General features: G+C 38.4%; 1 long non-coding RNA gene across 2 annotated transcripts in view; it reads right to left on the bottom strand.

The window, feature by feature from the left end:
* Window positions 1–1,410: 1,410 nt before the first annotated feature.
* The window catches only part of LOC148538271 (uncharacterized), a 559,751-nt gene continuing 535,501 nt past the window's right edge, over window positions 1,411–25,660 (bottom strand). For both annotated transcript variants that reach the window (XR_015872581.1, XR_015872582.1), the window contains exon 3: window positions 1,411–1,608. This is a non-coding gene — a long non-coding RNA (uncharacterized LOC148538271). The remainder of the gene's footprint in view (window positions 1,609–25,660) is intronic.

Raw genomic sequence — 25,660 nt, 5'->3', positions numbered from 1 at the left:
ACAGCCAATTTTTAACTTTCAGGACTCTGGCCTCAGAACCTTTCGTATTCATTCTGAATTCTGATTGAGATCTATGGGTTCACTGTTCTCCAGACGTCTATAATAGTAGTAATCTAAGAAACTGCAGGACTCTCACGCTGCAATGATCACCTTCAAATAGAATTCTCACATAAAATGCACAGAGCTTATGCACCTCTGGTGACTGAGAACTCTGAATATTGCCTTCTCCACTGTATTGAATGAATTTTATACAATTCAGTTTACTAAGAAAGGATCACAGAAGCTCTGGTACCTAGATAACACTCTTATATTGATGGCTATTGCATGATGTGCTATTAAATGTTATTTCTTAAGAAAGAATGTGGCACATGCATTAATACACAGGCAATTGTGTTACCTTTAAAAAAATAGACCTTGTTTTCTGCTCAGCCCATTTTTGATCTGTAATATGGGAATCATTGGTCTGTGTTATAATATGTATACATAGAAGCCAGATTTGTGTATTCTTGGAATGCTGGTACACCCACATATTTGTGCTACCGCTTTATATTAAATCAGAGCATGGGGTATATCCATAATATTTGATATACATACATTTTATTTTAGTATGAAACTTGACATATTGATAGAGCTTTAGAGCCAAATAAAATCTTTGTTTCCACGTGCAAAACACGTATGAACGCCTATACACATAAAATAAGATCTGACAATGCCAAATGATGGAAATATCCTTGTTGCTAACTATTTGTCAAACTGAGCTATATTTTGCCATTTTATTATTAGTTGACATACAAAGCAATTGTTTTCTTTTTCATTTTATTTCCGTTCAATAAAGCTGCAATGGATCAATGCAAAGTGCTCCTGAAAGCTTCAATTCACACTGTATGCTCTATTTTTACTAAATGAGTGTTGCTTTTCTACAGTACGACACCTTGATGGATGATCAATATCCAACAGCTACACTGTAATATTTGATATTACAAAATTCCAAGTGAATTCATATATTTTTTTAAATAATGTAAATCTATTCGTATGATGACTGCTCATCCATAGAAGTCATATTCTGCAACTACATAAAGCTTATAAATCACACCCAGAACTGAATTTTTAGTTTTGAGTTTTAGTTGATTTAGTCTTAAAACACTCAAGGAATTATTAAGGTATATTGTTATTATCTTATGTTAACTATTTTACTACATGTTTACAAATATATTTTAATGCAATAGGTAAAATAAGAATAAATATCTCATGAATATAAAATAAAATACTTAACTAAATTTGAGGGTATATATATCCAGTACATTTGAGACTTGTTTTAACACATGTTAAAAGCTCATTGCAATTTCCAACAATGAGCTTTTCCAATATTTAATGATCACATACCATACATAAAATAACTGACTTACCAGAGTTTGGGTCAGAGTTTCCGTCAGCTTCAGTCCTCTTGTCTGGAGAAGCTTGGTCGTAGAATTCTTCCTGTGGCTGAACCAGAGGAAGAGGGTGTGAGATCATAGTTCCGCTTCCTATAGGGTCATGGTCTCCTAGACCACTGTCACTGCAACTTTCTTGGGAGCCGTCGGGGAGATGGAAGGTAACGCGGCGCTGAGACTACAAACAAGAGCATAAGAGTATACACTTGTTATTCCTCTTCATTTGTCCTTTGTTCTTATATTACATTTTTTGTAAACCACATTATAGTCTATTTTTACTAAAAGTTATTCTAAACTAAAGGCTTTATCAAAAATGAAAATAATATTTGTTGCAGAATCTGTGTTAGAATATAAAGAATATTATGTTATCAAAGTGAATAAATTAATGTTATACACATTTGTGTTTATGTTATAAAATTACCAACTAGATCTTCTACAGCTGATAGGATTCAATGTTGATATGGACATCACAACAAATGAAGAACCATTCTTTTTGACTATTGAAGTTATAAGACCTGGCAAACTCAGAAGCATGACAAGTGTCTGCTGCAATTACCTAGTCTCCTACATATTTTTTCAACTGCAGCTGAACAGTTAAGGGAGAGAGTTATCAAACATTCTAAAAAGAGCAAGTTGAGCTGTTGCCCATAGCAACCAATTCGATTTTACGAGATCCGTGATTCTGAACTCCAGTCCTCAACTACCTTAAACATGTCATTTTTTTCTGTATTTCTTTAATCATACAGAGGTAAGTCGATCAATTTTGCTCAGTCAGTAATTATTCCACTGTTTATACAGACATAATCTTTGAAAACAGAATGGGATGCCTCCTGTCAAAATACCAACAGCGGCATTGATGGTCGGTATCCCAACAGAGGTCGGGTAAGTTTACCTCTAACCCTAACCCTCCCTTCTTGTATCCTAACCCTAGCCCTCCCCACCCGTACCCTAACCCTCAATGTTAGTGCTAAAACTTAAGTCTCCCCCATAACCCTACCCACCCAATGGTGCCTATCCCTAACCCTCCCCCTTAGGGGTGCCTAACTCTTTCCCCCCCAAAAAAACCTCACCCCGCTATGCTACCTAAACCTAACACTTCCCCCTAAAATGCCCCAGACTTACCTCATTTGGGATGGCGTCCTTCTGGATTCCGGCGTCGAGATTAAGAAAGGCATTGATATTTTGACGCCTTTCTTAATTCCCATGTCGGACTTCCCCAATTGGGATTTAGAGCGGCTGTATCCTAGTGGCCGGTCTTCTAACTACATCCCCTTGAAAATATGAGCTGCTTGGTGTAGTTGAAGACTGGAGTTAAGACCCACTGTACTAGATAAATGACAGCTGGTATCTGATTGGTTGCTATGGGTAACACCCCTTTTGTCTTCATTATAAGGTCTGAGACATCTTCCACCTTATTGAGAACACTTGTGTAGCTTGTGACCATTCACACCATTGTTAGAAGAATATCGCTTATCTATTATTAATCTATATTATTTTCTCCTTCATTCCTCTTTTATTAAGAGCGCACAAAGGATTATGTTTCCTCCATCTATGTGCTTTTGAAGAGTAACAGTGCCACATTTCCTTAGAAATAAAGTGGAGTATTTTTTGTTATTGTGGCATTATCAAGTGGGGGCTCACAATCATATTATTTCTCTGCCAGTCTTGTTTTATGCCAACTATACAATGTATAATCCAATATTGGCCTGGTTATAACTTTATCTTATTAGAGGAAAGTGTTAAAAGTGTCGACTAAAGTCAAATAACTATTAGCTCTGTGAAAATGCTTACTGCAAAATGAATGGCAATAGAAAATGTAGCCATTAAATCCATATGCTATTGTAAAAAAACAAAACTGTTACAGTGCGAACGTTACATTGTGCTCCTATAAGCCTATAAAAATTAAGAATGACCAGAGTCACATTTATGTTACACAGTATTCAACCCTGCATAGATTCACCACAGAAGTTACAGAACAGTATCATACAAGGAATGCACTAGTATAGCATTATACAAGGTAAAAAAAACATAACATTTTGTGTACATGCACTGTACACAATAAGAAAACAGTTACTCTTACCAATTCATGTTCCTTTTTCTTTTATAAGTCAGACTCAAAACTTATCTTTACAATCTAGAATATTTGAGGTCTAGCCTCTGTTTTTTTTACACATAAGATCATGTATCTAATTAAGCACAGTCCCTTAGGCAACTACATCATTTAAAAAAATGTTCCTGAAAAACGCTAATGGTGCTATATTCAGAAGGATAACAATGACAAGCTGCTGTGAGAATAAAGATCACCAGTCCCAATTAGATAAGGAACAAATATGTGTATATATGACACGCAGCGCTAATTTGGCAATGTTATTGAATTGAATTATGTGAAAGTGTATAGTTAAAGGATTTTTTTAGGGAAATGTGTCTACTTACTATATGAACTCATGTCAAAATAATACTTTATTTTACAGGACTGATTTACTTAAATGTGATCAAAGGAGTATAGAGGGTGTATTAAGTGAAACATGCCAATAGGGCCTCTTCTATAGCTTGTAGGCACACTTAGATGGAAAAGTAGATTTTAGGGTGCATTTCAATAAATTTTCTGAAAACCTTTAATGTGAAATGTGTAATGTGCTCAATAATGTCACACATAAATTAAGCTAAACCAGGAATTATTTTAGGAGAAACAGAGTTATTTGATTAACAAATAGGTTGACACTAGAGTGGTAGTACTGTAGAATGGACTTTGAAATTATATTTTCATTTATTTTATCAAGCTCGTTTCCAGTTATACAACAATCCACAACAGATTGATTTTTCAATACATTCGGAAGGTGTAAGTGTAATTCAGCAAATAAAGTTCTATAAAATATATCATATACTCTATACCGTTCTAAATTTTTGTTTGACCAAAAAGATAGTTAAATGAGGAGAGATTTGAATATTTTATTCCATACATTTCCTCTATGCATCTACTTATCTCACTAATATCCACTACCTTCTCCTTGTATGTATTAAAAATTCCTAAAGTTACACTTTGCTTTGAACTAGATATCTCCTAATGTTTTGTGATTGACCTATGCTTATTAACCAAATTCACATTATATGTAGTTCTGTAGCACACTTGTTCAATACAAAATGCCTAAATTCTGATGCCTTTTGGAATTGCGGAGTCTCTATTTATCATGCTTTACCTTTACGCTAATAAATACTATTTCATACAGTGTATTGTTAGTATTTATATTAAGTCTTAATGTAACATGCTAAAAATTCACTATGAGTTTCTTTTAGAAAGCACAAAATAGTCAGAACCCCACCAAAGTGAATGTTATTTGCAGAAGAGCCGACCTTTGCATAGGTTGATAGAAGGAGGTGGGCAGAGTGAGAGAATTCCTATCTACGTATGGATGTCACAATTCCAGTGTGGCTGGTCAAAGCCCGGTGGCTTAGTGGAGGCAGAAACTAGTCACAATAAAAAGGTAAACAAGATGAGAATTTCCAAAATACAGTGAAATGAACCAAGTACAATAGACAGGAAAGTAGTCAGAGACAAGATGAGTTTTGTACACAGGATTAGGGATCCATAATAGTCAGTCAAGATGATTATTTAGACTGCATGAGAACAGCAAAAATACAGTAGCTTGAAGCTCACTGAATTCAATAACCATAATGAGCAAATCAAGAATAGTTTGAGACTAGCTGGATTCAGTAAACAGGGTAAGAATTAAATAAAATTAAAGCTGTGGCTTTTTATGTGAATGCCCACACAGGAAATTGATGGCTAGAATTAATATGGATTCTGAGAATGTAGTATCAACACTGGCCATCTTATTTAATCACAACTATCTTGTCGGGTCATGCCATACCAAATCACAGGGTTTCAACCTGACCGTTTCAGATTGTAATGGAATTTGGTAAATTAATTGATTCCTTGGGTGTGAAGAAAAATTCTAAATATGAGATTGCTATGTACACTAGTTTTTAAGTTATATGCCTTTAAAGCTGACATTTTTTAACAAAAAATTATATTTTAACAGTTTTTATAAATTGCTTTTGTAGCTCATCTAATTGATCTAGAGAGTTGGGCAAGGTCCCATTTTAAACCTCTAATTACGGGCTTTCATTTGACATATAACACAGCAGTATGTCTCAATAAAAATAATTTAAAAAATATATATATTTTCTCATAAAGCCGTATTTTTTTTTTTAAATTGTTCATACTGTTGTTGATAAATCCCCAAAGTTCTATTTTTGGATTGGAGGGTCGGAAGTCTGACCCAGAAGTGATAACCACTAGGATGCAGAAGCCATGCTGGAGCCGCTGCAACCATTAAGAGGAGATAAGTAACTGCTGGGCCACCAGAGATGATATGTTTACATATCCTTACTTGTCAACATTTCATACCCAACCCATATTAATTAATCATTATCAATATAGATACTGTAGGATTAGTAGAATCTGTACAACAAAATACCACCAAAAGCACTGTACAATTTAACTTACTATCCAAAAGATATCACTTACAAAGTTGTTATTTATATTACATTGCAGAGAAATGTTACATCAGATTGCAGATATAAAAAGCAAATAATAGTGTTCCAACATCTGAGAGTATTCAAGGTACAGTATGTAGTATTGATTAAATATGAAAAGAAAACAGAAATCAAACGCAATTTCTGCCACCTGGTGCAAAATTAATTTGCTTTGTTCAAATTAAGTTCACTTTAATTACTGACATTTGGTACACAATATTTCACTGTGCAAAAAACACCACTTCAAAATTCTGGAGCAAATGTCAATTAATGCTGCAAGACTTTTTTTTAATGAATATTGACCTGTGAATGTTCTGACAGTTATGTGATTGTCTGAATGTTTAACAAGATTGACACCGAATGTAAATTAATTAATTTCTCTGTGTGCTTACTTTTTGTCCCCAGAGCTTACGTAAAGAGTTGCCTATAAACATCCAGTAACTAAGAGTTCAGTAATCGTTAGATGCAGAATTTATGAGTTTCATAGGAGAGACATTGTTACGTATTGTGGAGTTTTCTCCGCTAATGTTAAAGCTCTAGTGTTTTTGAATGTTAGTTTTTTTATTTTTGTTATACATTATTTAGTTTGCTTTCCCAGAGATTCAATACTTAGAGCAGTACTCTGAAAACAGAAAACTCAGGAAATCACTGTAAATTGCTTCATGAAGTCTTCATGAAAAATTACTTTCCTTAAACTTTTTTTGAACATATTACAGACATTATTGTTATTAGTACATCCAAATGCCTGGATTATTTTTCCCATTTGTAGAGTTTTATGGGAGATTCAACAATATCTATACTAATAAGAATGTTGTGTCTGCCTGTCTGCCTTTTTTTCCCAAGTTGGTGCAAAAACTACTGAACTGATTTTCATGAAAACTGCATCACTTTGTGGTATAACTCCTAGAAATAACATACACTTTGTTTCATCTTGACCATCAATTTGAAGCTGACCAATAACAAAAACAAAATGTATTGACATCATCAATGCAAGAGATAGGTGTAGTCCCATGTGGGTGGCCAGTAAGGGGTAGTCGGAGAGGTGCTTTGGCTCAGCATGCACTTGAATAGGATAGGCTACATAGCAGTCTGTACACAGAGCACACAGTGACATTGGTGTGAGTGGTGGGTGAATAGGATAGGCTACATAGCAGTCTGTGCACAGGGCACACAGTGACATTGGTGTTAGTGTTGGGTGAATAGGATAGACTACATAGCAGTCTGTACACAGGGCACACAGTAACATTGATGTGAGTGGTGGGTGAATAGGATAGGCTACATAGCAGTCTGTGCACTGGGCACACAGTGACATTGGTGTGAGTGGTGGGTGAATAGGATAGGCTACATATCAATCTGTACAAACAGCACACCGTGGCATTGGTGTGGGTGGTGGGTGAAGGTGCTGCTGCCATCAATTCATTTAGTGCTGCAGGTCATGTGAGCCACTCCTGTGATAGGGCCGCTATTATGCAAAGCAATACTACTAAAACACCTCCAATATAAAAAATGTTGGCAGAAGCAATTTCATTGTGGATGAAGCTGTGGGCAAAAACTAGTATCATATAAACGTACTGTATGACCAAGTGTTTCTACCACTGAAGTACTAATAGAATGGGTGTGGTATAAAATATCGACATTATAATGTGGACATGGTCAAAATGTTGACATGAAGCATATTAACATGCTTAGCATTTCAACATTGATCATGTGGACACTGCTGAAATGTCGACATTATAGAATGCCAACAGATTGTCTAACGTGGTCTAGCAATTAATCACTGGATTCCAGGGCCTGGTGGTCATGTGTAGTACAGGTTCGGCACATACATTTGACAGAGCGGTACTACAGATATGTATTCTTTCCCTATCCCTAAACCTAAACCCTAACCCTAACCCTCCCCCTTGTGCTTCTATCAAATTTGGTCATCTTGTATTCATGTGCATAATTAACAGAGCTTTTTTTGATTAAAACATTTATTTTGCCTTAGATGTTTACATATTTTACATGTTTTGACATAGTTCTATACTATTATTGTAATTTAATCCAGCATCTATATGTAACCTATTTATCACAGGCTGTTTGTAACGTGCAAGATAAATAACACAGTGGTGTGCCTTGTGTACCAGAGTTTATACTGTAAGTGTATTAACAGCAACTGACATATATGGGATACTGCCAAAAAATCCCTTGAAGATACAAACTGCAAGAAAATATATATATATCTGCACTAATAACCACTAAAAAAAATTTCACATACACTTCAGAGCTGTCAATTATAATTTAATATTCTAATAAGCAACAATGTAATAAACACATAAAAAAAGAACTGCAGTTCCTAAAAAGAATACACACTTGCAAAACTAAAACAAGTCTGTCTATCGTGGATATTTTGTATATACTTTTAAGTATAATAAATCCTTAGGACCTCTCTGGAGACCATTAATTCTCAGAGCAATGATGATAAAATTAAATGGCGTCCCAATTGCAATAGTAGTTTGTATGATATGTCTGCAACTTATCAGACTGAGCATTTAGAACAGTCCGTGTGAGTTAAACTCCAAATGTCTCTCTGTTTCCATGGGCAGACACCCAATGGGTATAGTGGTTAGGAAGATGTATCACTTACCGTTTACCCACTCACACCAGTCATATTTCCAAGGATCACTTGGGATAAATGGTAGATGTGGTCACAATAAAATCTCCTACATCAGCAGTGAATTGCTTATCATATAGCGCGCTGGGAGTTTGTAGAGCCGTGTCGGGCAGAGATTCCATACACCTTAATGTAATAGACCGTATGATGATCACATGAATGGTCCTGGTCTTCTAAAGTTCTGTGGGTTGAGCATAGATGACTGTTATCCTACTTCTCTTAATCATGCAAATGAAGTAGATCATGGCAGATAGAAGAAGCCCTTTATTCAGTGCTGGGAGTACTTACCAGTGCTTTGTTCCAGCTTTGTTCTGGATATCCCCAGCACTGATTTAAAGTCTTCCTCTATCTGCCATGATCTACTTCATTTGCAGCATTAAGAGAAGAAGTATAACAGTCATCTATGATCGACCCGCACAGCTTTAAAAGACCAGTACTGTTCATGTGACCATCATACGGTCTATTACATTAAGGTGTGTGGAATCTCTGTCCAACACGGCTCTCCAAACTGTCAGCGCGCTATATGATAAGCAATTCACTGCTGATTAAGGAGATTTTATTGCAACCACATCTACCATGTATACCAACTGATCCTTGGAAATATGACTGCTGTGAGCGGGTAAGCAGTGAGTGATACATCTTCCTAACCACTATACCCATTGGTCTGACCATGGAAACAGAGAGTCATTTGGAGTTTAAATCACACGGACTGTTCTAAACGCTCAGTCTGATAACCTGCAGACATATCATACAAACTTCTCTTACAATTGGGATGTAGTTTAATTTTTTCGTCATTGCTCTGAGAATTAATGGTCTCCAGAGGGGTCCTAAGGATTTATTGGACTTAAAAGTATATACAAAATATCCACGATAGACAGATTTTTTTATTTTGCAAGTATCTATTATTTTTAGGAACTGCAGTTCTCTTTTTTAATGTGTTTATTACATTGTTGCCTATTAGAATATTACATTATACTTGACAGCTCTGGAGTGTAAGTGAAATTTTTTTTAGTGGTTATTAGCGCAGACACATATATTTTCTTGCTGTTTGTAACATGCAGCCTGCCTTTCATTTCCTGATGGTGGTTTTAAATGTACTGTATCTGTCACATTTGTTTGTATTGTTATTAGAAAGGTGTGCCAGACTGCATGGTGCGGCTGGTGGCAGTGGCAACCAGCAAATCACTGTTGGATATTCTGTCATGTCCCCCACACACGTGCATCACATGTGGGCATCCAGGACAGTTGAGTCTTAATCCAAGATGACTAATAGACCTTGCCACTCCCCCTACCCTTCCTCTAACCCTCAACTGCCATCGCCTAACCCTAACCATCCATCCTACAGCCTAACCCTAACTAACTGCATCCTAACCTACAACTGAAAGAACTGATGAAATATCCAACAGCTAAGTTATGGTATAACATAGGTGAGGTGGGTTTTATAGTTTATGTAAGTATTAGTAAAATTAAGGGGGTTAGGGATTTAATGCTTCAATTGGATTTATTAAGATGAAGGTTTTTTTTAGTAAAACTGTGGGAAATAATTAGGGTGACTGTATGACATAATATCACGCTGACTGTATGACAGTCACCGTGATATTTTCTGTATTATACAGAAGTCAATGTGATACTCTCTATAAATATGGCGGTCACTACAATGTTCTCTTTAATATATTGTGGTCACTTTGATGCTCCAAGTATGGTATGGGGATAGATGTAATGCTCTCTGCATTATATGGTGGTCACATAGGTAGGGGGTGACTATTATCTACCATTTGGGTGAAAAAGAGCAGTACAAGCTGCGTCTATACCTTGGGTGAAAGAAAGCCTAGCTTAACATCTCTGAAGGATGATAACTGTTACTTTAAATGGGACCTTGCTAAGTTGGTCTCCACCCAGTAAGAAGCATACAGAAAACAGAAGGGAGAGAAAAAAGTATTTGGCATATGAACAAATTGTGGGAACATCTGAGGATGAATTTGATAATTTTCCTATGTACTTCACATGGCAGTATCTGCTGTTATGAGAAATGTTAAATACCTAAGTACCGTTTTTTTACATTGTAATGGACACATTTATAAGTACACCATTATGAATATAGAACTTCCCAATACATTAATGATCCAGAATAAATTGATGCTACTTTTTCAAACACAAAACTGAAAATAGTGTCTTTAAATCAATCCCTAAAGAAGTCAAACTATTTAATTATGACTCAAACAGCATTTTGAGCTCACACCAATGTTGCTCTTACAGATATTTGTCTTGAAAAGCGTATTGTTCATTATATATATATATGTTTTATATCCTATACTTTTTAGCATCTCTGTAACGTGTAATTCCCTTTGCATTTTATGGCTCATATTTTCCAGCACAACACATAAATACAAGTCGTTCGCAGCTTTATCTTTTCCAGTTTGCAACAGATGCCTTTCAGTAGTAGCACAATTTTGTTACAATTTGTGTCATATCTTATAAGTTTTCCTGTCATCCTGGGAGCAAAACATAACATATGATTCAATGACATTAGAAGCATCACCATTGCTACCATTCACTTGTCAAGTCTGATGCATTTCTGTACAATACCAGTAGTGGAAATATTGCCTTAACCCGTGCCTTGGCAAAATTGTTTTTACAATACACTGCAGTACACACAAATATTCAAGCTCATGATAAATACTCATTTTAAGTGGTTTTAAATAGTAAGCATCTACTGATAGATATTTGTATGTAATTCCAAGTAACTTTTGTGTCTCATAATGTTAAAAAAAAAGTGTGAAAATAAAAAAATGTGTGAAATAGATGCAGTACAATGGGAAGTACACATTATATGATATGTATTTTACATGTATATTATATAAGTTAACTACAATTCACATATTTTTTCAATTATACAAATTTTCTAATTACAATAATGCTGTTTTGTCTGTGACTGCTGCGTCACATCACCAAAACGTTACAGCACCGCTGTCCTATATATATATAATTATTGTAATTATTGTAATTATTATTATTATTACTGTCCTTGTATTTCAACATTTACACTTTATTTCACTACGTATGTATTTACAGGCCAAATGCTAATAATAAAAAGTTTATGACACTTTCAGGATAGTTAAATCCTTCAAAAATGCTTCAGAGGATCAGTTTTGACCCAGGTGCCACCAGTGGACCTCCCCAATATAGACAATTTATTTGCTTAGTTTAAAGTGATTTTTATACCAATCAAGTAAATACTTAGTTTTAAATGGTTCTATAAACCTATGTTTATCTAAATATTTAATTATTTATTCGCAAATAATCTTACCTTCTTCAATTGCATTATATTATTGACAGCAACACCACCTCCTCTAGCCCACAAGTGCACTGTCTTGGAACTATTCTTGACTCATCCCTCTCCTTCAAAAACACACATTCAGTATCTCAGTCCTACCATTTTCATCTTAAATATATCTTCAGGATCAGACCCTTTAAAACCTGGAGGCAACTAAGACCCTCATCCATTCAGTGGTCATTTCTAGACTGGACTTCTGTAACCTTCTCCAATCTGGCCTTCCTGTCTCCCACCTCTCTCCACTCCAATCTGTCCTCAATGCTGCTGCCTGGCTCATCTCCCTCTCCAAACGTTCTACATCTGCCTCCCCTCTCCTATAAGCCCTACATGGCTTCCCATCCTCTTCAGAACCCATTTCAAACTTCTCACACACGCTTACAAAGCCTTTGCCCAGTCATCTCCTATTTACATCTCTGCCCCACAATTTAATTCCACCTATCCTCCCCATTGCATCAAGACAGAACAATTTACAGTAGCTACCTTCTTAAGAAAATTATTTCTAGACTACAATACTGTATTACTGTCTGTCTTAAAGTAAATATATACTATGAAGCTACTTTATTTAGCTACTTAATTAGAATACTGTATAATTGCATTTAGGTAAATATATACTATGAAACTATTGAATTTAGATAGTGTTTAAGTAGTTTTGGTCATTATCATTTATAAAAAACACTTATTGTATGAGTTGATTCTAGACATTATCATTTAGCTAAATTTAGCTAAATAATCCATTACTATTTTTACATGGGTCTAGCAAAATTATTAAACCACAAAGTAACTATGCCAGTGTGTAAAATTTACAGTTGAGCAGTACATCATTGTGAATTAATGCACGTACATGCAAACTTTAACATATCATGATAACTATTTCAAAACTTGAGCAGAATTTCCGGGTATGTCAAGATATGTCAACAGTCATAATTGTTGACATGAGATTGTTGACATGGTAATAATGTCGACATTGACCATGTCAACATTCATTATGTAGTCACTGATGAAATGTCAACATGTTAGATTGTCAACATATTGTCCCTGGTGGCTTACATGCTCCTGACAGCTGCAGTGGCTCCAGCATCTTCTGGGTCCCAGCAGTCATATGACTGTCATTTCCAGGTTCTGCAGGATTCTGTTGATTATTCCTCCCCTAACCCAAATCCCTACCCCCAACTCTGACACAAATAAGATGATAAGACAACTGAAAGAGATTTTTGTTTAAAATTGGGAGAAATTATTAAAACAGAGGCAGAGAGCAACAATGGGGTTTTGTCAAAAGAAATTAATGAGGAGTAAATGACACTATAGTTAAGAACAGGTCATAGGGATGTACTTAAAGTTAAAGTAATAGAAATATACTTCTGCTTCCCTTCTCAGTGAAAGAGAAACATTCCTATTTTATTTTTTTTCCTTTGGTTTGAGTTGTGAAACCCACTTATACCCCTTTCAGACATGCAGAGAATCCAGGGAATTTGGCCTGCCTCGGCCAAATTCCCGGGTTGCCGCGTATGTCTGAAAGGTACCTACACGGGAACACGTTCCCGGGTAGCCAACTCTTCAATCAACCAGGGAATCTCCTGGGACTTAAGTCCCAGGAAATTACCCTGCTTATGTCTGAATGGTGTTACCCAGGAATTTACTACTCCCGTGCTGCACCAAGCAGCTTTCCATTGATTTGGCAGTGCAGAGAGTCCTATAGTATGCCCAGTGCTGCTGCTTTGAGTTGGCAGTGCAGATGTTCAGTGCTATTGCTTTGAGTTTGCAGTGCAGAGCGTCCCATAGGCTGCTCACCACCCCCAGTGCTGGACGCCGGGGACACCCGCCAGTGGGTCTCTGCCACAGTGGGCTGCCCACACTCCAACTGGACCATCATGGCACATTTAAATACTTTAATAATAATAAAATGCCTGTAGTGAGAGGGGAGAGGGGTATAGGCTAGGAAGGGCACAGGAGAGGCAGGTAATATTTAAAACTAAAAAACCCAGCTCATGCATGAAAGAGGTTAACTTGGGAATTTCCCGGGTAGACACTGTAGTTTGAAAGGGGGGTCTAAACCAAATACCCGGGAATTTGCACATGAGAAATTCCCAGGTCTGAGCAAGAAATTTCCCGGGTCGTATGTCTGAAAGGGGTATAACTCTCCTTAGGTTGCAGAGATTTGGCACCTGTTGACGCCATCCTTACATTCATTTTTACATAGTACATCTCACGCAATATCTACAAAGGGACACAAGTGCTTGTAATAGATAATCCATTCTTCTAAACAAGAGTATGTCAGTAGAAGCAGTATGGGGGGAGACTCTGGATCTTATAGAGCCTTTCCCAATCCATGGAATTCATGGCCTTATTTTCAGTTGATCACAAGTATCTGATAAGGGATACTTCATTTAAGAGGTGACAACATTTTGAGAGCTTTCCTGATCCCTGGGTTCTTTCATACTAGTGCTGGGGAGGGCTCATCTAAAATTCTATGATATAATTGAGCATGTGTCACAAGCCACCATAACGTCTTGTTTGACATCAATGCTCTGGGCTGCTCTCTTTGGCCGTTGCTAAGAGAAGAGAATGCCAGGCTGCTACTCCGTGAGGTCCTCCCACCTGATTGCTCTGTCACCTTCACCTTTTTCTGATTTTATCCTCTTCCTTTTTCACCACTGCTGGTTTTCTGCTCTGATGCTGGCTATAGTGATCAGTATGTGCCTTCCAGTTCCTGTGTGTGGAGCTCATCCTCGTGTGTGTTCCGGCTCCTCCTGTCCAGCATGCTTCTACAGTCAGCCACATGCCAGTGTCTGAGTGGACTTTCAATTCCTTACAACATCATGGCAATCTCAGCCACACACTGCAGCATCTGGTGGACTTTTATTTCCATAAACATCATGGCAGTCTCAGCCACATTGCAGTGTTTCAGTGGACTCTCTGTTACTAAACTCACAGCAGTCTCAGCCGCAATGCAGCGTATATGTGTACTTTTAGTTTCTTAACATCATGGCGGTCTTAGTCATGCTGCAGCGTTTGAGTGGACTTTTGTTTCTTACATCTCGGCAGTCTCAGATGCATCATGGCAGTAAGGCTACACCTCTGCCAAGTACACATCAGCCCTCAAGGCTGCAACTCGGCTCCAAGACTGCACCTCAGCCAAGTACACATCAGCCCTCAAGTCTGCAACTTGGCTCCAAGCTCGCTCCTCAGCCAAGTACACATCAGCCCTCAAGGCTGTAACTCGGCCCCAAGGATGCATCTCAGCCAAATAACTCGGCTCCAAGGCCACACCTCAGCCAAGTACACATCAGTCCTAATGGCTCCAGCTCGGCCTGAGGCTGCACCTCCTCCAAGTACACATCAGCCCTCAAGGCTACAACTTGACCATAGGACTGTACCTTAGTCTAGCTCTCATCTGTTCTCCTGGGACTCATTATTACCTCTAGGTTGTGTGAATCTCCCCTGGAATTCAAAACAGCATGCAAGTAATTATGTCACTACCCCAATCCCTTCATCCAATTGAAGATGAAGGCAAAAAAGAACAGTCTGGTTCTTTGTGATTGTTCAGTATTTCATTTCTCCTTGAGTGGTACACAATTGTAAAAAAAAAAAAAAATTTAGTGCCAGTTTCAAAAAGAAAAAATGGAACCAAAATGTATAGCCCTGTGGGTTTGTCTTCTGTCTGGCTTTTAGGGTATTTCGAAGTATGCAACCATGAAATCCAGTTTAAAAAATAACTTTTTAACATAATGTAAGCCTAGCTTCATGAAGGACTGGTCAATCCCAAATATGAATACTTTTCATGGGAAGGTAAATTTTATTTTGGATCAAGCAACTTATGTAATATATTTGGATTTTGTGAAAGCTATACATACAGTTTGTCAAAACCCTAGCCAGAGACCCCAGTATCAGACTCTACCACTTGCCTGTCAGGAGGATGTTCTGGAATGCTGGGGGATCTCTGTGTCCTCATTTATCCAGAGCCATGGTGGGTCCCACTGTTCTGACTCAATGGTTGTTGCCAGCGGGTGTGGTGGCAGGTGCCTTCCCAGTGACAGTGTCCTGATTTATTCTACAGGCAGGCATATCATAGTTTCCATGGCATCCCACGTGGGTTCTTTCCCACTGGTTCTACTTGCTGTCACCTGACTCCAGTACCCAATCCCTGGCTAGTCAGGAGTATTTAAGGAAGTTTTCAGGACAGAGCAAGTTGCCAGTGCAATGTTATCTTCAGCCTAGCTGTGAGATACCATTTGAACTTGCAGTATCAGTGCAGATTCCCAACTTGCTGCACTGCAGGCTCTAGTTGATGTGCAGTTCCATTCTCGTGATTCCTGTCTGGTTCCATTCCAGTGAATCCTATCCGGTCCTGAATTAGGCATCCCTATACAGAGTGTTCCTCATTCATGTCAGTCTGCTGCCAGTACAGGGAAACCCAAGTAGGGTACCAAAACCAGCACATCAGGTGCAGCTAAGTGCAAATCCCCTTGCAGGAGTCACTGGTGAAAACCACCAGCATGTTAGACTCTGCACTTCTGACTTGGGTTCAGCCAACTTCTCTGATACTGGGCAGTCTTCATCAAGTCAGAATACATTCCATGAGTCAGAATTATATCAAACCATCCAATTTTTCTGTCTGTACTCCTGAACCCTCAGCTACCAGACTGTACAGCTTGGATCCACAACCAAGCCACACGAGTGTGACACTGTTACTATAAATGGTTTTGTACATAAGGTGAAAACACCAGGTCTAGGAGAAAACCAGGAACATGTTAAATAACTAGTTGAATGGTAGAAATTTTATTACAATTTTATTTGACATTTCTTAATGAACTTAATGTTATCATGGACTAAATGATGATCAGTGTTTTGGTAATCTATTATAATGATGCATTTATTAAGTAAATATATTTCTATAGTATATCACACTGTCTTATTAATTACATTTAAAATACTCATTTCTATAGTTTCCAGAGGTATTCCTGCATGTGTTAGAAGAAAAAGATAGAATTCACACTTACTATAGCCACTCAAGCTTTTCTTTTACATTTGTCTCAGGTATTTTACAAGTCTACATACACTGGGTGTGTCATAGATTTCAGCCTGGAAACCAGATGTAAAAAAGTGCTTCAATCAGGGTTATTATGTCGACATAGTCATAATGTCAGCATTGAAGATGTAGACAATCATCATGTAGACAGTGATGAAATGTCAACATGTTAGAATGTCTACATATAATCCCTGCTGGCTCAGTGGTGACATATCTGCTCCCAACAGCTGCATTAAGTCTAGCACTGATTCCAGGTCCTGACAGTTATGTGACTGTGACTTCCAGGTCAGAACTGTGATCCTCCAGCACTCCAGTGAATATTTCTCCCAAAATCCTAAATGCTACCCCTATCCCTCCCACAAATGCCTAACCCTTACCCTTCCCTTCCTGCAGCCGAATGCTAACCTCCCACCACATCCTAACTCTAACCTTCCTGCAAGCAGACTGACCCTGTCAAAATTTTACCTGTTGAAATATTGAGAATGTTGACCCATTGCATGGCGATATTTTACCAATGTTACTGAAGGCATTGTCAATGCCAACTTTTTGACCACATTCCATCAATAGGTATATGTAACTTTGACAATTATCCTAATTGCCAGTCATACAGGTAATTACAGAAAATATAAAAATGTGTACCCTGTAAAATATAGTCCCTATGTAAAATATAATTCCTTTTCAATGTTCTCTAATAATGAGTCCTAGAAATGTGCTAGTTTTTTGGCTAGAGTGAAGCCTGTGCAGTTTGCAGCAACAAAGGAAATTTGAAACTCCAGGTTTTCGCAGTTGCACAGTCCCTGCTACAGCTCATCACTGAGAGACAGAAAATGTTTAAAACTCTCATACACACAGTGTTCTGTGCACTAATGCTGGCTAGCGGCCAGTTTGGTATGCCAAAGTGTCCTTAGTGCCAGGGATTGATGAGATTGGCCATTGCAGCAGACTGACTGACCATTAAGCACTGACAGTGCCGGGATGTTTACTTTAATTTGTTTATTTATGTTATGTGTCTGTGTGTCCAGGCCTAAGCCTATGCGCAGAGGCAGCCCTAAGCATAGGCATAATTAGCAATAGCCTAGGGCATCTGGAAAGCCTAGGGGCAGTCCATGGCTCTGCAGCTCCCCCCTGTTGCTACTGTGATCGGAGCTCAGCTCCGATCAGGCAGTGCATTAGTCAGGCTGTCAGGTGACAGCCAGAGCCAAGTCAGAATGTGCTTCTGCACAGAAGCTCAGTCACGCTATGGTAGATGCTAGGGATCCAAGTAGGCAAAGGGAAATTTGATGATGTCATGACCTTGTGACTGGCTGGGGAGGAGTTAGTGTGTCAGTCCTGCTGTGGCATGAGGCGCATGGAGGAGCTGTGACACTGACTGCACAGTCACTGCATAGCCCAGTGACAGATCAGGTACAGATCTCCCAGGGCCAGGTGACTGAGTTGATTTGTTGCTGTTGGTGGTGCCGGTGTCAGTGTCTCTATACTATGCAGAGGTAATGCTCTGCCTGCAGCTCCCAAGTCCTTCATCCCTTACTACTCTGCTCTATTACCTGTGCATCTGAGTCCTCTCCCGTGAACACTGTCTCTCTGCCCTAGTTTTATTTTGATCTGTGTCACAACTCATCAGAAACATAGATATACCATATGTGTACAGATGTGTCCACATACATCTATCCTCTATCTGCTACATGTCACAATACACATAATGCAAGAGCTCCGTGTGACTTGGTAGCGCAGAGTGTCTTTCCCTGCAACTATTTTACCTTCAAATGTGTCTTATTTGCATAGTGATGCAATTATCTAGCACAAGAATTGTCTACTGATTAAAATGATATGCAGCATGCCTATACTCTCTGTTCATCTGCGGGTTTATCTGCATGCGAAATGCTACGTTACAGTGTTACAGCCACTGACACTGTAATATAACAATTTGCATGCAGGTACAGCCACAGTCGCATACAGAACATAGGCATGCTGCATATCATTTTAATAAGCAGAAGCTGCTTGTGCTAACTATTCACATCGCCGTGTGAACAAGATGCATTTGAAGGTTAAAAGTCACACGAAAAGATACTCAGCACTACCGAGTCACTTATCATATTGGAACCCCATACACTGCTTGTCCTACAATCTTACAAAAGTGGCTGTAAACATCATTTAGCAACCTTCTTTTTTACAGGTATTGTGCTACATATTTGTTACACTGTCCAATTTCAAGCACTTGATTTAGCTAATGCTGGGTACACACTGGCCAACATATCAGCTGTTCAATTAATTGAATGGCCAATATATTGTGTGTACACATGGGTTGGGTATGGGATGCTGGCAGTCGGGTTCCTGGTGGTCAAAATCCCAACCCCGGCATCCCAAATGGGTTAGCATACCAACACTTGTTGGTTGGTATGCTAACCCTCCCCCTAACCCTCCCTCTTTGGTGCCTAACCCTAACCCCCCCAGGTTCCTGAACCTAACCTCCCTCTACCCGCACACTAAACCTAACGCTCCCCCCTTAGAGCCTAATACTAACCCTCACCTCAACCCTGCTACTTACCTTTGGTATCCCGGTGGTCAGTATTTTGGCATCGGGATTCTGGCACCAGTAATGTAAGCATCGGCACCCTGACCTCTGAGATGCCAAATGTATCCCATACAAATGATATGTCCTTGAACAATGCTGGTCACAGACATGTCCCACCTTAGATTGGTGGTGAGATTTTCTGCTAGGAGGCACCAGCCACAATCTTGTCTAGGGCACCAAATTGGCTAGAGCCAGCACTGGCTATGCATGCTAAAGTGCAGTGTCTGCTTCCATTAAAGACACTGGTTTACCAAGTACCTGCATGTCCCGAGTCCTTATTTCTACACCCTGTGTTACATTATATATATATATATATATATATATATATATATATATATATATATACACATATACATATATAGTAAAAAAAGAAATAGGCGCACAGCCAATGAAATATCCATCATGGAAGGTGTAACCTCCAGTGCAGTCATTTTATTGCTGTCCATATATCCACAAAAAGAGGGCACTACTGTACTTCAATCTTTCAAAGTACAAACATTCATGTTATTATTCATCACCACTCAGTAAAATAACACTTTGCTGGCTTGATATCCACAAAGCACGACAATGCTGCAATTCTGCATCAATATGGTAGCCACATGTACCAACAAGTGTGTGCGGACTCTCAACCCAGGCAAACCCCTAAAATAGCCTCCGTCTAAGATAATTAAATAACACCTATGTACACTTACCATTAAGCCCCGACGCTGGTGTGTTGGCATGCGTTCCAGCACATTGCGCATGTTTCACCATGAGTCCATCATCCTCCGATGACCTGTCACACAAGTCCTGGCCACTTCTGGAACCATATGCCTCAGCATGTGTTCCGGTCACTGAGCAAATCTCCTACTGCATGCATGTCAGCATGCGTCTCAATCACAGCACATGCACCTGTAATTGGGTTATTTTCAATGTGAACTACAATTATAGTGGACTAGTGTTAGATCTATAGTTATATTAGCAATATGCTTTTACTCAACCCATTCTGCGGGGTTACAAATGTTGAAATTCACATCACATCTTTAACAATAGTGTAATTATCCCAACTACTTAACCAAATATACATTAAACAAAAAAAACCAAAAAAATATATATGCCAAAAAACTCATATTTCACCAGTTAAAAATACTACTAATATTAAAATTAAAAGATGGGCAAACTTGATAAGCAAAACTATTTTTGTGCATCTTTACATACATTCATTTGTCAAAGAAAGCATTTGAAACTGATGTTTTCATTCAACCCCTAACACTAGTCCACTATAACTGTACAGGCGCATGCTCTGTGGTTGAGACTCAAGTGGTCGGGCCATGTGAGACAGGTCATCAGAGGATGACTGACTCACAGTGGAACATGAGCGATGTGCTGGAACGCGCACCAATACAATGGCATCAGGGCTTAATGGCAGGTGTACATAGGTGTTGATTAATTAGTATAGGTGGAGGCTATTTTAGGGGATTGCCTGGGTTGAGGGTCCGCACCATACTTGTTGGCACACTTGGCTACCCTATTGATGCAGTATGGCCCAGATGGGGTCAGTCTGATGGAAATGATGAATCCAAAACTGCTTGTTTGAACTGGTCTAGACCGGGCCAAGAAGGGACCGAAGTAGACAGACAAGTGAGAGTGATCACATAAGTATACATGATACTGTGAACTTTGATGGATAATAAAGCATTGTCTTGTTTTGAGGACATCAAGCGAGCAAAGTGTTATTTCACTAAGTGATGATGAATAATAAACATGACTTTTTGTACTTTGGAAGATTGAAGCATTGCCCTCTTTTTTTGTGGATATATATATATATATATATATATATATACCAAATAGCAGCACTCAATGGTCTCCAGTTGTGTTTTACTAGACCATTGAGTGCTGCTACTTGGGCTCTATGTACATCACTTTTGCAGCGTGCACCGCGGCGTTGATACTGCATGGGAAGGAGTGTGCTGCGCTATCTGGAGTTTTTTTATATATATATATATATATATATATACATATATATATATATATATATATATTATAGTAGAAGATAAATATTACTGCACTCACATCCAGAGATAAATGATCCACGGGGTGCTCCACTAGGGAGATAACCAAAAGGTGCTCCAATTAAATATCCATAGTTAGCCCTTTTACAGCCAAAGAGGGCACTCACCGCAATTAATGATAAATCATCAAAATCAAAATTTGCGGTGGGTGCTCTCTTTGGCTGTAAAAAGCCTAACTGTGGATATATATATATATATATATATATATATATATATATAGCTAGATTCAAACCTTCTTTGTGAGCTATTTTTAAAAATAATAATTAAGAATATAATATTTGTAATAGAATTTAATAAAACTATGCTGACCCTGCTATAATATGCCTTTATGAAGACATAAAGACCACTGTATATAATACATTATGCATAATTTGCTTAGTGAAAATTTTATATGAAAAGCAGCTACTTTAAGTTCTGCTTAGGTTTTTAAGTATAAATACAATTTACAAATTTTTCGTGTACAGTTTATATACTATACTAAGAAATATTTTTACACCTACATTATACAGAACAATATTGTTTATGCTTACTCACAGTATACATGTATATGAATAGCTGTGAAGAATATTTTTTGCTTTCTTTCATAAGAGACAGCTTAACTGAATAAATATTTCCAGGTGACTATTAAGGTAACAAGTATAATGGAAACATATTTGACAAGCAGTACTTCTTGGATACTATTGAAATAGAATTTGTCCTATGTTTTTGTTTTTAAATAAATGAGCATTGCTTGGGGGCTATTTCAATTACAACCCAATTACTGGAATGTAGACATGCCTATGACACAGTTATGTTTGCTGATGATGCATGTACATATTTTAAATACCACCATTATTCAATTAGTATTGAATTTAGAGGCTATTAAAATAATGTTTTTTGAATTTAGAAAATAAATTAATTGTGTGCTGTAATGGGTACAGTGCACATCTTTTTATGAATATGTTTCAGAATTAATCATATATAGCTTCTGTATTTTTACAGATATATCAAATGCACAGTAGGGCCCTTTTGCCTTCAGTAACAGCTTAAAATCCTATTACATATATTTCAAAACGTGAATTTGTTGTAGATTAAAATGTTTTTAAATAGCTATCATATAAAGTATGTATAATGCATATTCACTTTATATATTTGGCTTCAAACTACGATTAGTAGTTGATACATATATAGCTTTTAATTGAATGTTTTGAAATGTTTTATTGTTAAAATACAGTATTAAGTTATTCTTTTTGGTTTTCTTCCTTAAACCTTCTCTAAGGATTGAAAAGCTCATGTACAAGTTCTGTCAATCCACTCAATTTAATGACGTTTTCCATAAAATATGCAAGATTGAATTGAAATATATCAATTCCAGAATGAAAACAATTCTCTTTAAAAAAAAGGATTTAAAATATTGGTGTACAGTATTGTCAATCTCTTTATTACATTGCCTAAGGACACATTTGCTTCATATGTTTGATAACAAACTTTGGAAGCAATTTGCCCATTAAAAACTTTTGACAACCTAAAATACAATACTAAATAGATTCAGGATTCAGACTCAAACTCATATTACAAAATAAAAGTAAAAAAGATAAATGACAAACAAATAAACATAAATCTGAAGCTTCAAAATGTCATCCTTTCTCCTTCATTACAAGTGATGAAACAGAACATGCTCATATAATACTGTTGATCATGTAGGCTACTAACTGCACAATATGTGGGGGAGCTTTGCATTTAACTTTGGCAATTGTACCTGTTCACTGTCTATCACAAAAAAGGAGCATGTCCACTTTCTGCTTTGGGAAGTCATCAAGTGTAAATGCTGTGCCTAACCATTTGCAGGATCATTGGCTCAAATTATAATGTGCATGCAGGATGGAATAATAAAAAATGGCACTTAAAAAAAACAATTTTATTTTAACAATAAATATTCTATTTTTTCTTAGGAATCACAGCGTTACCTTAAGCCATTACATGTTGTAAGCCTGCCTTTGTGGTTAACATGTGGATTTCTATTTGCTACATGCGGTAGGTGAGAAAGAAGAAGGCTTATTTGAAATTAGGCAATCCATGCAATAACAACTTTAAGGGCTTGATGTATCAAGCTGTGAAAAGAGTAGATAAGTGAACCAGTGGAGAAATAGCTTTTATCAAGTACAGTCTATAAAATAACAGGTAAGAGCTGATTAGTTGCTATGGGCAACTTCACTGGTCCACCTCTCTATGCTTTTTACTGCTTGATACATAAACCCCTGTGGGGATGCAATCTGGAAGCCGGCTGACATTATACCGACAGCCTGCTTCCCGACTGTCATATCCCAGCAAGGGTGAAATGCCCGGCATCTAGATGTAGACGCCGCTCATTTCACTAATGCCAGGAGACCGGCGCCCGGCATCCCAATCAAAGAGGGTTAGGTTTAGGGCTCCCAGGGAGGACTTAGGGTTAGGCACCCCCCTGGGAGGTTAAAGATAGGCTAGGGGGAGGGAGGTTTAGGGTTAGGCACCCCCGGGGGGAGGTTAGGGTTAGGCACCCCCCAGGGGACTTAGGTTTAGGCAGCGGGGAAGTTTAGGCACTTAGATTAGGGGTAGGCACTTGGGGGGGAGGTTAGGGTTAGGCATCCCTAAGGGAGGGTTAGGGTTACCGGGGTAGGTTAGGCTAGTTAATACTTACCTAGGGACGATCAGGATTTCCATCGCTGTCAAGCTGCCACTGCCGGGATCTGTTCCAGTGTCGGGCTGCCGCTGCCGGGAATGCGACCGGCGGTATTTCATACCGATTCCACCCATGTCTTGACAATAAAGAGATATAGAGTCTGCCTTTATTGTACCCTAAATGTATTATCTTTTCCACCACTTACAGCTCAGATAAGATTCTTGTCCTGTAGTACCAAGGGTTTTGGAATTTGCACAGGGTGATGGACTCTTTGCATCTAGCTAGTTATCAGATAATAACATAACTCTTTCCACTAACTACCATCTTGCTGCAAAAAGCCATTTATAAAACTATATAAAATCACAGCCTAAAATAAGCATGTCTATGAAAGGAAACATTAAACTAAGTGTACAATACACAGGTACCTTTACTATAAAGGCCACTTGGCATTTACACAAAACTCCACTGAAAACAGTTTATGCATACATTTTTATAAAAAGGTCAAATTCTTGCACCCTAATCTTATCATGAGAAGGATTCCAAGTCCATTCACTAAGTCAATACTTACTCTTCGCCTACATAATATCCCCTAAGCAATCTTCTAAATCGCTCAAAGACTGCAGTAATTTCCATATGCAAACCTTTATATAAAACATACACTATGTAGACAAAAGTGATTGGATACTGAGAGCAAATAGATCAGTGGCTCTGAAACTCGGTCCTCAGGACCCCACACAGTTCACGTTTGTCAGGTCACCCAGCAGGTGCACAGGTGGGAATCAGTATGATTTACCACCAGACCCATGCCCGGTGGTTGGAATCCTGACAGCGGCATCCCGGTAGAGGAGGAAATCCCGATCATCCCAAGGAAAGTATATACTAACCTCTTTCAACCCCCTAATGCTATTTCTCCCTTAGGGGTGCCTAACCCTAACCTTCCCCCCAGTGCCTGACCCTAATAACCCCTCTAAGTGCCTAAACCTAACCCTCCCTTCCCCACCGCCTAAACCTAAGTCCCCCGGGGGGGTACCTAACCCTAAGTCCCCCCCGGGGGTGCCTAATGCTAACCCCCCTTCTGCTAGCCTACACCTAACTTCCTGGGGGGGTGCCTAACCCTAAGTCCCCCTAGGGAACCCTAAAATGAACCCTACCCCCAAGGCTATCCGCGCTTGGCGCCCGGCATCCCTTCGATCAGGATGCCGGGCGTTGAGCTCCTGGTGTATGTCTAATGACAGGCATCACCATATCGACACCTGTCTTTAGACCCTTGCCAGGATATGACAGTCGGGAAGCCGGCTGATGGAATTAAGTCCACCGGCTTCCCGACTGCATACTGCACAGGTGTACTCATTACTCACTGAGATTTTAAAAGATCCACAGGTGGAGCCAATTATTTCATTTGTAATTCCATGAGGAGATA

Source organism: Taudactylus pleione, unplaced genomic scaffold (assembly GCF_031769625.1).
Source record: "Taudactylus pleione unplaced genomic scaffold, aTauple2 ptg000041l, whole genome shotgun sequence".
Taxonomy (NCBI): Eukaryota; Metazoa; Chordata; class Amphibia; order Anura; family Myobatrachidae; genus Taudactylus; species Taudactylus pleione.
The sequence above is the reverse complement of the archived record's forward strand: the minus strand, read 5'-3'. Positions and strand labels throughout refer to the sequence as shown.